A 13,003-nucleotide genomic window follows, 5' to 3' on the forward strand; every position below is an offset into this window, starting at 1 on the left:
TGTCATCCACTGCCGAGGACACCAAGCCCAGCAGGATGCTGTTTCCCGGGGCAATGCAAGGGCAGACGCGGCAGCAAAATCCTTAACTAATACCAGGCTAGCCCCCATTCCAGTCCTGTTTCTCACCACGGCCATGCTGCCGATTTACTCACCATCAGAGAAGCAGGCCCTCATATTAAAAGGGGGAACCGAGTCTGATCAGGGTTGGATCTTCCTAAACAACAGAATCGCCCTTCCCTGGGAACAGGCCCCCAAAATCATTGCTGAAATCCACCAATCCTTACATATAGGGCCCAAAGCGCTGCACCGTTTCATGCAGTCCCTCTTTTTCTCACCAGGCCTGCAACAGACAATTGAGCAAGTACACAAGGCATGCGTTACCTACTCTAAGGTCTCATCTAAGGGAGGCTTAAGGCCACAGTTTCCCACCCACCAAATGCGTGGCCACCTGCCAGCACAAACTGGCAGATTGATTTTACTCATATGCCCACTCACAAAAAACTCCGCTACCTTCTAACCTTTGTAGATACATTTTCAGGTTGGATTGAAGCCTTTCCCACTGCCAGGGCAACCGCAGACATGGTGGCTTCCCTCTTAATTCAGGAAATTATCCCTCATTTCGGCTTACCTGGAAACATCCAGTCAGACAGCGGTCCAGTGTTTAAAGCTCAGGTGGTTCAGCTGGTCGCCAAGTCTCTCAACATCTTCTGGAAACTACACATCCCCTACCACCCTCAGTCATCGGGTAAGTTTGAACAGGCTCATGGCATCCTCAAGGATCATTTGGCCAAACTCACCGTAGAGGTAAAACTCTCTTGGCCCACACTCTTACATCTTGCCCTAGGCCGGGTTCGAGCCACCCCATGGGAGCCAACAGGTCTCAGCCCTTTTGAGCTGCTGTATGGCAGGCCTTTTCTGGTTTCTCACAATCTCCCAGTACAACCGCCTCCTCTGGCTTCCTACCTTCCCTACCTCTCTCTCCTCTGCCAATTACTCAGGGAACACGCAGACTGTACTCTCCCTGAGGTTCCGGGACCAGAGGACTCCCACCCGACTGTACCTCTTCAACTAGGTGACAGTGTCCTCCTCCAGGAACTCAAGCCAAGGTCTCTGCAGCCCAGGTGGTCGGGACCCCACATCATTATCCTAACCACCCCGACTGCCGCCAAACTTTTAGGCCACACCCCTTGGCATCATGTGTCCTGCCTCAAGCTGGCCCCCGAAAATGACCAGTGGAAGTCCGAACCCTTGGGCCCCACTCGCCTCCGCCTCACTCGTAACCCTACCCGTCAACTCCTAACCCTTCAAATTCTCCTCCTAACAATCCTTCTGGTGTCCCCTCTTAAAGCCAACTCCTACTATGTCTGGCGGTTCTACCTTCAGGAGTCCTGGACACAAGGCCCCACCACTAAAACCCAATACCTTGCCCAAGCAGATTGCCAGCGTGCAGGCTGCCAATCAGCCATAAAATCTGAATTCCCCAAATCCAAGTCCATTACTATCAAAAACTCCTGGAATAACTTTGGTCTCTGCTTTCTATATGACCAAACCAAAGACTCCTGTCATTCCAGGAACGATACCTATGGTGGGTGCCCGTACGCTTCTTGTGTTATACACAGAAACTTCAGAACAAAACCTCCCCAGCAAGTAAAATGCTTTTACTCAACAACCAAGGTAAAGTGTCCCTTATCATCCATGATCCCTGGGATGCCCACTGGATAAAGGGTACGGCAGGTAAAATATACACCAGGTTTACAGACAGCCGCCCCAGCGGTACCTGGCTAATATTCTGGTCCTATACGTGGATCGTACCGTGGAAGTAGAACAAGTGGATTCGTTAAGGAATTCGATCTTACAAAATGAGGCTTCTTTAACTAACCAACTTAAGCCCTCAATCCAACCCAGGCCCTCAAACAATGCCCCCCAGCCTTTCTCCTGGCTAGCTTTAGTACAGCAGAGGGCTAACATGTTAAATTTAACCAGGGCCATGGATTTCACCAACTGATTTTTATGTGCCTTCCTTAACAAACCCCCCTTAGTTCAACCTGTCACAATCTTCCACGGGGCCTGACACTACCTTAATGGGGATCCCCTTGTTCAATGTACATTCTCAAAATCTCTCTCTCTGCTATGGGATAGCCAGCAGCCCCATGCAACACCATGGTAGAAGTAAAATCCTCCCTTTACGCGCCTCCAGGAGGATACTTCTGGTGTAATGGAACCCTAACCAAAGTCACTGACGCATCCCTCCCTTTCCCCTGTGTGCCTGTCACACCAGTCCCGCAGTTAGAAGTGTATGGACAAGCCGAGTTCCTATCCCTCATCGCACCGTCCCCTAATCACCGGAGCAAATGAGCTGTCTTCCTCCCGATAGTAGTTGGCCTCTCTTTAGCATCCTCTCTAGTAGCAGCTGGAATAGGAAGTGGTGCCATGGGCTACAGTGTCACCTCAGCTGCTCAACTGGAAGACAAGCTCCTTGTGGCTATTGAAGCGTCGGCCACCTCTTTAGCCTCCCTCCAGCGACAAATCACGTCACTGGCTCAGGTGACTCTCCAGAACCGACGGGTCCTAGCCTTGTCAACGGCAGAAAAAGGATGTACCTGTCTGTTTCTCCAGGAGCAGTGCTGTTATTACATCAATGAAACAGGCCCTGTGGAAGAAAATGTCAACACTCTATCACCTCCAAGAGAACCTCTGCAGGAAGCAGAGCACACCAGCCTCGTCTCTCAACTGGTGGCAATCCCCCATGCTTACCTGGCTAGCTCCCATTATCACCCCTGTTATTGTTGTGTGTCTTCTACTAATACTAACCCGTTTTTTTCTCAAGTTTTTACAGGCCTGCATGAGAGAAATTTCCAGGGTGGCCATAAACCAGATGATACTTCACCCCTATGTCCAACTCCCAATTGAGGCACCAGCCAACTGACCCCTCCCCCTCACTCTGCCCCTATTCAGCAGGAAGTAGCCAGAAAGAAGAGGCGTCCTATATATCATCAAAAGGGTCGGAATGTAAGGCCGGTTGCCCTGCCTGGAGCTCGGACACACCCATCCCTCTCCCCCCCTGAAAATTACATCACCAGACACCCATCATCTAGCCCCGCCTTGGAAATCCCCTCTGCACTCAGCACTAAGCTCTGCACCCAGCACCTAGCCCACCTTGGAAATCCCCTCTGCACTCAACACTAAGCTCTGCACTCGGCACCTAGCCCGCTCACCGGAAATCCCACCTACCTACCAATAGCAGCTTGCCCCATCCACATCCTGTTTCTCCACAGCCAATCAGAACGCCTTCCCTCCCTATAAACGCCATGCCTGAGAGCAGTCGGGTGTGACTTCTCTGGCCTCTTTCCCCAGGACCACAGAACCTCACCCAGGAGCCGAATAAATTGGCTTCTAATTGTTCTCACACAGGCCTCAGTTTCCTCATTTTAAACTCGGCAATAAACCTCACAAGACAATAAATAACCCTTACACTTTGGCAAGCTGAGGCAGGCAGATCACCTGAGGTCAGGAGTTTAAGACCAGCCTGGCCAATATGGTAAACCCTGTCTCTACTAAAAATACAAAAAGTAGCTGGGTGGTGTGCCCCTGTAATTCCAGCTACACAGGCGGCTAAGGCAGGAGAATCACTTGAACCTGGGAAGTGGAGGGTGCAGTGAGCCAAGACTGTGCCACTGCACTCCAGCCTGGGCGACAGAGCAAGACTCTACCTCAAAAACAAACAACAACAACAACAACATAAAAAAACAGCCTGGGCATGACTGAGCTTCACTTGACTCCTGGCAGAGAGCAGTGGCTGCCATGCCTTTGTCGTTACATGGGGGAAAGAAAGTCATGAAGCATGTGGCCTTTAACACTGTAGGTAATGCTCCTATAGTGTTCACCATATCACTCTTTTGAAATTTCTTCCCCCACCACACTGCTTTTAACTTTATTCTTAAATGCGAATGCTTTCTGTAACTACTCTGGGACACTATAATTGCATAAAAAGAAGTTCCATCTGAATGGCAATAATGGGAGAAGTATCACACATAGTAACAATTTAAGAGTTACCAGAGCCATGCTATCAGCATGTAGGCTTCAGAGACGGGCAGCTATGTGGGCAACTGCCTCTAGGCAGGCAATGGGCTAAGGATATCTGGGGCAGTATTTTGACGGCTAGCAGAGCAACAACAGAATCCCCAAAACTTGTGCTACGCTAGGAAGTAAAATCACTTAATTAAAAATGCAGAAATGGGCCAGGTGTGATGGCTCCTGCCTGTAATCACAGCACTTTGGGAGGCCGAAGCAGGTGGATCACAAGGTCAACAGATCGAGACCATCCTGGTCAACATAGTGAAACCCCGTCTCTACTAAAAATACAAAAAATTAGCTGGGCATGGTGGCGCGTGCCTGTAATCCTGGCTACTCAGGAGGCTGAGGCGGGAGAATTGCCTGAACTCAGGAGGCGGAGGTTGTAGTGAGCCGAGATCGTGCCATTGCACTCCAGCCTAGGTAACAAGAGTGAAAACTCCATCTCAAAAAAATGCAGAAATGAAAGTTCACAGAGTAAGAATAAACAATTTTACCTACAATGTTAATTTCTGGAACTAATGCGTCAGTTCATGAGATTTTTCTGAAAAAATGTGATTCAACAGTAAAACAGAAACTAGAAGCAGGGTTATCATTTGAACAGGGATTACCAAACCTTTAGAAAACTAAGTTGATTTGTGGAAACTTTCATCTGCTCTCATCTCAGGGCTTATAACTTGCGATTGCTGCCAGAAGCCCACAGACTGAGAGGCACATTTCCTGGTAATGACTCCAACAACTATGGATGAGTCTACACATTCAGTAGCCATGCTCTTTAGGGTGACTTTTTAAAGGATCCTTGAAGGAACCAAATGGTTTCTTTGAATTAATATCACATCTCTCTAGTCTAGAAATGTGTCGTTCTTAAAACCTGTGATGCCTTCTGGTGTGTAAAATGTTAAATGAATTCAGGAAGATTCTGGCATAGATGCTTTTGATAGGATGCTGAATTCTGGCCTCCCAATATTTATTTCTCTGCAGAAAGGTGAATTTAAAAATAACAAAACTAGAAAAGCTCAATTACTCATCTTATATTAGGTTGAACCATATGAAAATACCAAATATCCAAATATTTTTGATCTGTAAAACTGATAATTTTATGTGGGTCAATCCAGTACATAAAACATTTTACAAATCCTTTAGAGTATAGTCATGCCTTGCTTAATGATGGGGATTCATTCTGAGATATGCAGCCTTAGGCAATTTCACTGCTGTGTGAACATCAGAGTGTACTTACACAAACCTAGATGGCATACCTGCAATACACCTAAGCTATATGGAATAGCTTACTGCTCCTGGGCAAAAAACCTCTACTGAGTGTTAGTGTACTGAACATCTTAGGCAACTCTAACACAATGGTCTTTGTGTATCCAAACATATCTAAGCAGGTATATTTCAAGTAATGTGGTACTACAATGGCTATGTCACTAGGCGACAGGAATTTTTCAAATACACATGACCATTGTCATATATGTGGCCCATTGTTGATAAAAATGTTGCTATTCAGTGTATGACTGCACGTTGAAATCTACATTCGGCTTCTAATTAAGGAATGGGTTTCAGTTTTAGGTAAATATATGAGTAAGACCTATTACAAATTTGGTAAGTAATCTGACTTGGAATTCATCTATTCTAAACTTACTCTCCCGTTACTCTTAAATAAGGATCCTCGGCCGGGCGCGGTGGCTCAAGCCTGTAATCCCAGCACTTAAGAAGGCCGAGGCAGGTGGATCACGAGGTCAAGATATTGAGACCATCCTGGTCAACATGGTGAAATCCCGTCTCTACTAAAGATACAAAAAATTAGCTGGGCATGGTGGTGCGTGCCTGTAATCCCAGCTACTCAGGAGGCTGAGGCAGGAGAATTGCCTGAACCCAGGAGGCGGAGGTTGCGGTAAGCTGAGATCGCGCCATTGCACTCCAGCCTGGGTAACAAGAGTGAAACTCCGTCTCAAAAAAAAAAAAAAAAAAAAAAAAGAATCCTCTGGTCTCTCTGGTTTTCAAATCTACTGTGCTCCTTCTTCCTCTGGGCTTTCACGCCTGCTAAGGTTTTTTTGGTTTTTTTTTGTAGTTTTATGAGTTTTTACTGTATATATTCTGAAGCTATTTTGCAAAGCACATACAACTTGAGGAGCTGAATCTTTTGTTAGTTAGTGACTCTTGTGATCCCTAAAGGCCTCTGTCAGAATGTGTTATAAATCTTTCCCCCCACTTTGTGGACTGCTTTTTCCCTTGTATAGTCATCTTTTGACGTACATACATTCTTAATTTTAACACAGCCTAATTTATTATTATTTTGCTTTATGATTAGTACTTTGCTTGCCCTGTTGGAGAAATCTTTTCCTATCCTAAAGTCATAAACATCTTGCTTGAAATTATCTTTAAGAACTTTGTTTCTTTTGCTTTCACCTTAAGATCTAAAAGCCTGTTGAGCATTGTATATGATGTGTATCTATGTTGCAGGGGTAGTGGTGATGGTACTGGTAAGGTTTAATTTACTTTATAGTATTATTTTTAATTCACGCAAACTGGCTTTTCATTTTGAGGTTACTTAATATTTGTGATTACTAATATACCTCAGACTCCTCTGTCCCTTCTTCCTTTGTGCAATCTTGTCTAATTTTTCTTTTTAAAAATGTTGTTTGCATGTTTTTGAATTCCATTTTTTCTCCCCAGTACTAGTTACCACACATTCTAAAAGAAAAAGTCCAGGCTGGGCACAGACCTGTAATCCCAGCACTTTGGGAGGCTGAGGCAGGCAGATCAAGAAATCAAGAGATCAAGACCACCCTTGGCCAACTTGGTGAAACCCCATCTCTACTAAAAATACAAAAATTAGCTAGGCATGGTGGTGTTCGCTTGTAATTCCAACTACTCAGGAGGCCGAGGCACGAGAATCGCTTGAATCCAGCAGGTGGGGTTGCAGTGGGCTGAGATCATGCCACTGCCCTCCAGCCTGGAGACCAAGCAAGACTCTGTCTTAAGAAAAAAAAAAAAAAAAAAAAAAAAAAAAAAATCCAAAATTAGGCAGCATCTTATCCCTCCCCTCTTGAGTAACAGTGACCTTAGAAGATAAACGCCAACCAGTTCTCTCCTGTGTTATACTGTTACTGTCCCTTATTTTGGCTTCTCTCTGTAGCCCTAAAAATTAGTACTATTATGTCATACAATGTTTAGATTTACCTATGCTTACCAATTTCTTTGGTCACCTTTACTTCTTCTATAACCAAACACTTCTATATGGCATTTTCCTTCTTTAAGTATATCCCTTATGGAAGTTCCATAAGTAAAGATGTGCTGGTGGTAAACTCAGTTTGTGTTTATCTAAAAATGACTTTTAGTGCCCTCATTCTTGAAAGATAACTGTGTTAGTACACGATACTAGGATGACATTCATTTTTCGCTTTTGGCTTCCAGGTTGCTGTTGAGATGTCTTTATCTGCCTGTACTCTGCAGGTGATGCCTTCTTTCTGATCAGATGTTTTCTCTTTAATATTTGTGGCTTTACTATAAAGTGTTAAGGTATGAGTTTAAACATTTATCCTGTTTTGAGAATTGCTTGAACCCAGAAGGCAGAGGTTGCAGTGAGCCAAGATCACACTACTGCACTCCAACCTGGGTAACAGAGCAAGATTCTATCTTTAAAAAAAAAATCTTGTTTTATACATTTGGAACTCCTTTAGCTTAGATATGTTTTGTTTTGTTTTCAGTTCTAGAAAAGCCTCTCCTCCATTCTCTTTCTAGTTATTCAGTGATAGCCTACCCTCCATGTCTTTTAACCATTTGTACTTTTCATGTCCTTTGTTGCCTTGTGCTGTAATCTGAACAGTATCTTCAGATCTTCTAGTTCTCTTTCTTCTACTTTAATAAGCTATTCATGGAGTTTTAAATTTCAACTATTATATTTTAAACTTTGATTTGATTCTTATTCAAGTATGCCTTTTTACTTTTGATGGTCACTTTTTAGTTGCTTATTTTTCCTTTTAAATTTTAAATATTATTTTGTTAAGCATTTAAAATGTAACTTATTTTAAATTCTGTATCTGATGATATTCTAGTATCTGAAGTCAGTTTCTGATGTGTGAGGGTGAGATGGTGGAGTAACCTAAACCTGCTACTTACAGTTTGTGCTGAATCTCATCTATGGTGGCTTTTTCCATGCAGATTCATGTGTGCATGGTAGTTTTTGTTTATAAGCTTATAAGTTGACATAAATCTATGGAAATCCTGAGTACCTCCATTTTCCTGTTTCCGCTGGTGGCCATGGAGAGCTAACAACTCCACGTTGCTTTCTGGAGTCCTCAGGTCTGAGCTTCAGCCTCCTCATCCTGCAGAGGGCGTCAGCCTTACATTTTGGCATTTGACTCTACAGCAATTTGGACTTCATTACTCACAACACTCCAGTTTGAATAGGTTCATTTAAGCTAATTAATCGGAGTGGGGGATATTGAGATTTCCTCTTTCTTGCAAGCTTGTCAATGGATTAAAAAAAGGAGACTTATTCAAATTTAAAGAGGTTCTACTTATATTAGTGATAAGGCACTTTAGGGTAATTGGTTTGCCATACAATAGGAAATAGAATTCTTATTCTAATTTTTGCTCCCAAGGGATTTTCCTTACTTGGAGTAAGGTTGACTATGTATTTAAAAGGATTTGTTTCAATATTTTATTTACTAAGCATTTCTAGGTGTTGTATAGGAGCATTTTCGGATAGCATTTGTGCCACATGCTAACAATTTCAGAAGACCTATTTTCCCCCAAACATGTTGTTAAACTATATCTTTCCCATTTTATACCTATGTGGATTTTCCGTACCTACCTGTAGGATCTTACATTTATGTTTATCTGTACAAAATTTTATCTTGTCAGATTTGGAGAACTGTTCTAGTCTAATTTAGATATCTTTCTAACTCTTATAAATAATCTACCCCTCTGTCTATGCCCAGCATGTTAGATTTCTATTCCAACAGTTTTCTATGGGTTTTGAGATTAGAGATTAAAGGACAATTCCTTTGAGATTAAAGGATAATATATTCCTTATTTATTATTATTATTTTTTTTTTTGAGACAGAGTCTTGCTCTGTCATCTAGGCTGGAGTGCAGTGGTGTGATCTCAGCTCACTGCAACCTCCGCCTCTCGGCTTCAAGTGATTATCCAGTCTCAGCCTCCCCAGTAGCTGGGATTACAGGTGTGCGCCACCATGCCCGGCTAATTTTTGTATTTTTAGTAGTGATGGGGTTTTACCATGTTGGCCAGGCTGGTCTCAAACTCCTGACCTCAGGTGATCTGCTGGCCTAGGCCTCCCAAAGTGCTGAGATTACAGGACTGAGCCACTGCGCTTGGCCCTTGTTTCTTAGTTTTGATGGCATGTGGAATGTATAACTCATAGGAGGTACTCAATAAAGGTATACTGAATGAATGTCCTTATCTAAGTTATTGATAAAAAAAAATTTTTATCAGGAAAAATTAGGACAAGCTCATGGTCAGAGTCCTGGGCCCTAGTCCTTGTTCCTAGCTGTCAATGATTCACTGATTACCACTCTTGGGTATGGCCATTCAACTAGTTACTCAATGATTCAACGAGTATTTGAGACTGTATTACATTTTACTTTATAGTCAATTACCTAGTGTCTATGAGGGTATTCAGAGATTTTATCAAATGCTTTGTTGAAATCCAGACACATTTTGTCTATAGCATTTCCCTTTTCTTCAGACATTATTAGCTTGTCTTAAATCCTTCACAAAGCTTTTCTGAATATTTAGACCATACTACTCTCTCTAGCACAACTTTGAATTCACCAATATACTTTCTAAATACTTTAACCATATGCTGCCTTTTTCTCTTTGACTGTTTAGTAAGATTATAACTTATCTTCCCATGATATTCAACAGTGTTGAATATCATGGGAACAGAGCAAGCAGTCAATAAATAACTATTCTTTTAATAGTAGGATATCTTTCAAACATGTGAGATAGGTGGGCAAGAAAATGAGAATTCTCATCTTAGCCCTACCCTCACTAGTAGGAAAATAGAAAGGAAGAAATAGGATTCTGTATTTAGTTACTCTCAAGGGAAGGAAATAAGGAATGTTTTATGGGTTTAACAAAATGACTCACTCACTCTTTAATACTATCAAAATCTGCTTTTATATCCTTAAATCTAAATTTCTTCAAATGAATTATGGCAAGAAACACTTGTGAGAGAAATGTATTCAGTTATAGTAATCCAAAGAATAAAAGGGGGCAATACATTTCTCAGATTATGTGAATTAGAATATTTTGAAACACAGTCAATCACCATAGCATCCTAACACTATAGTCCTAAATATTTTATTCAATTCATGACATCCAAAAGGAACTGCCATAAAATAGCAAGTTCTTAATTCCTGACAAGCCAGGGAAAGGCAAATTGTGTGCCAATTCTTTAAAAATCCAAGAAGTTATTTTCATCTTTCTAAAAAATTAACCCAAGAGTGCTGAATATAACAGCCAGTGAGAATATATGAAGTTCTCTAGTTCATAGGTTCCCAAATGTGATCCATGGACTCCTGGGGGCTACTGAAACTAAGAAGGAGTGTAAGAGCTAAGCTATTTTCATAGGAATACCAAGACATTATCTATACACTCTGCTGTACTGACATTTGCACAGACAGTGCACCCAGGCTACAAAGGTGATGGCGGATAAAACAGCTGGTACTTTAGCACAAACTAGAGCAGTGATATCAAAGTGTACCGGGGGCCATTATATTCTTCACTGCCACACACTCATTTAAAAAAAAAACAACAAAAAACCCCAGTCAGTTTCATGTAAGACTGCCCTCTCTAAAGAAGCAGAAAACTTATTATTTTTACTAAATCTTAACTTGAGGACACATCCTCGTATTATTCTATGTGTCAAAATAGGAAGTACAAGTAAACATTTCTGCTGCATACCAACGGGTTTTCGTGTAAGAGTAAGGAAAGTTCAGATATGGTCTCAGATTCCTAATTGCAATTAACCTTTACAAAACTCTCCTTGTTGAAGAATATCCACAATTACCTAAAAGGCTATTAAAACACTCCTCTCCTTTCCAACTATATATCTATGTTGAGACAGCATTTTTTTCACACTTCAACCAAAACAATGTATCACAAATGGTCTGAATGCAGAAGTAGCTATGAGAATCCAGCTGTACTCCAATAAGGCAGATATAAAAGAATTTTATAAAAAATTATTTTTAAAACGCTATCTTACTAAAATTTTGTGCTTTGTCCTGAAAATTTTCATAATAATGTTTATAACAGGTTTAAGATGGTTATTTTAAATGAATCACATATTCTAAAAATTGCTTTAATTTCTACAGTAAATATTTTAGCTGTAAGCTACATAAAAGTTCTTCGAGGTCCTTGAAAATATTAAAAAGTGTAAAAAGACCCTGAGACCAAAAAGTTTGAGAACTGCTGCTACAGATGATGAAAATCTTCCCCCTGGGACTGCCACTCCACTTTACACACAGTAGGACTTACAAATGATCTGATTCACCTTATTTACTTAGCAATACTATTTGCTATCTGTGTATCTTCTCCAATATTGCAATGTATGACCAATGGAATTATTATAAGGACATAAGAACATTATTCAAGTCCAGGATCAGAACTCTGCCAACCTACCCTAGAAGCCCTTTACATGTGCCTTCTACCAAACATTAACACCCTCCCTTGTAAGTAACCCTTACTGACTTTTATAGTAATCACTTCCTTACCATTTTCTTTCCTTTTTTTTTTGAGATGTAGTCTCGCTCTGTTGCCCAGGCTGGGTGCAGTGGCGCAATCACAGCTCACCATAACCTCTGCCTCCCAGGTTTAAGCAATTCTCCTGCCTCAACCTCCCAAGGAGCTGGGACTACAGGCACGTGCCACCATGCCCTCCAATTTCCAATTTAGTAGGGACGGGATTTCACCATGTTGGTCACGCTGGCCTCGAACTCCTGATATCACGGTCCACCTAACTCAGCCTCCCAAAGTGCTGGGATTACAGGCATGAGCCACTGTGCCCAGCCACCATTTTCTTTTTATGGTTTTACCATCTATGTGTGCTTCCTTCCCTAGACATCAGTTTATTTATTTTGTCCATTAAAAAAAGGCAGCCTAGGCAACATCCTGAGACCTCGACTCAACAACAACATAAAAAATTTTAAAAATTCACTGAGTGTGGTGACACACGCCAGTAGTCCCAGCTAGTACTTGGGGAGGATCACTTAAGCCTAGAAGATAGTCTGCAAAAACAAACAAAACAAAACAAAAAACTCAAAACACCTTTTAGGTCTCGGTTTAACCCATAGGTTTCTCCAGGATCCCTTTCACTTTCTTATAGAGTTGGCCTTCTGTATCTATGGGTTCAGTACCCATGGACTCAACCAACTGTGGATTGAAAGTATTTGAAAAACAAAATTTTGTCTCTATCAGTACTGAACATGTATAGATTGTTTTTCTGTCAGTATTCCCCAAACAATATAACAACTATTTATATAGCATTTACACTGCACTAGATAGTATAAGTAATCCAGAGATGATTTAAAGTATATGAGGCTGAGTGCAGTGGCTCATGCCAACACTTTGGAAGGCCAAGGTGAGAGGGTTGCTTGAGCCCAGGAGTTTGAGACCAGCCTGGGCAACAGGGCCAGCCCCATCACTATTAAAAAAAAAAAAAAATGTTTTAACTAGCCAGGGGTGGACCTGTAGTCCCACCTTCTAGAGAGACTGAGGTGGGAGGATAGCTCGAGTCCAGGGAGTGAGGTTGTGGCGTGGTCAATGCAGCAGTGAGCCATGATTGTGCCACTGCACTTCAGCCTGCAAGACAAAACAAGACCTTGACTCAAAAAAAAAAACTACATACAGGAAGATATGCTCATTATACGTAAACACTAACATATTTTCTATCAGGGACTTGAG

General features: G+C 41.9%; 1 protein-coding gene across 3 annotated transcripts in view; it reads right to left on the reverse strand.

The window, feature by feature from the left end:
• The window catches only part of XPO7 (exportin 7), a 99,453-nt gene that overhangs the window by 61,563 nt on the left and 24,887 nt on the right, over positions 1-13,003 (reverse strand). The gene's annotated exons all lie outside the window — the stretch shown is intronic.

Source organism: Callithrix jacchus, chromosome 13 (genome assembly GCF_049354715.1).
Source record: "Callithrix jacchus isolate 240 chromosome 13, calJac240_pri, whole genome shotgun sequence".
Taxonomy (NCBI): domain Eukaryota; kingdom Metazoa; phylum Chordata; class Mammalia; order Primates; family Cebidae; genus Callithrix; species Callithrix jacchus.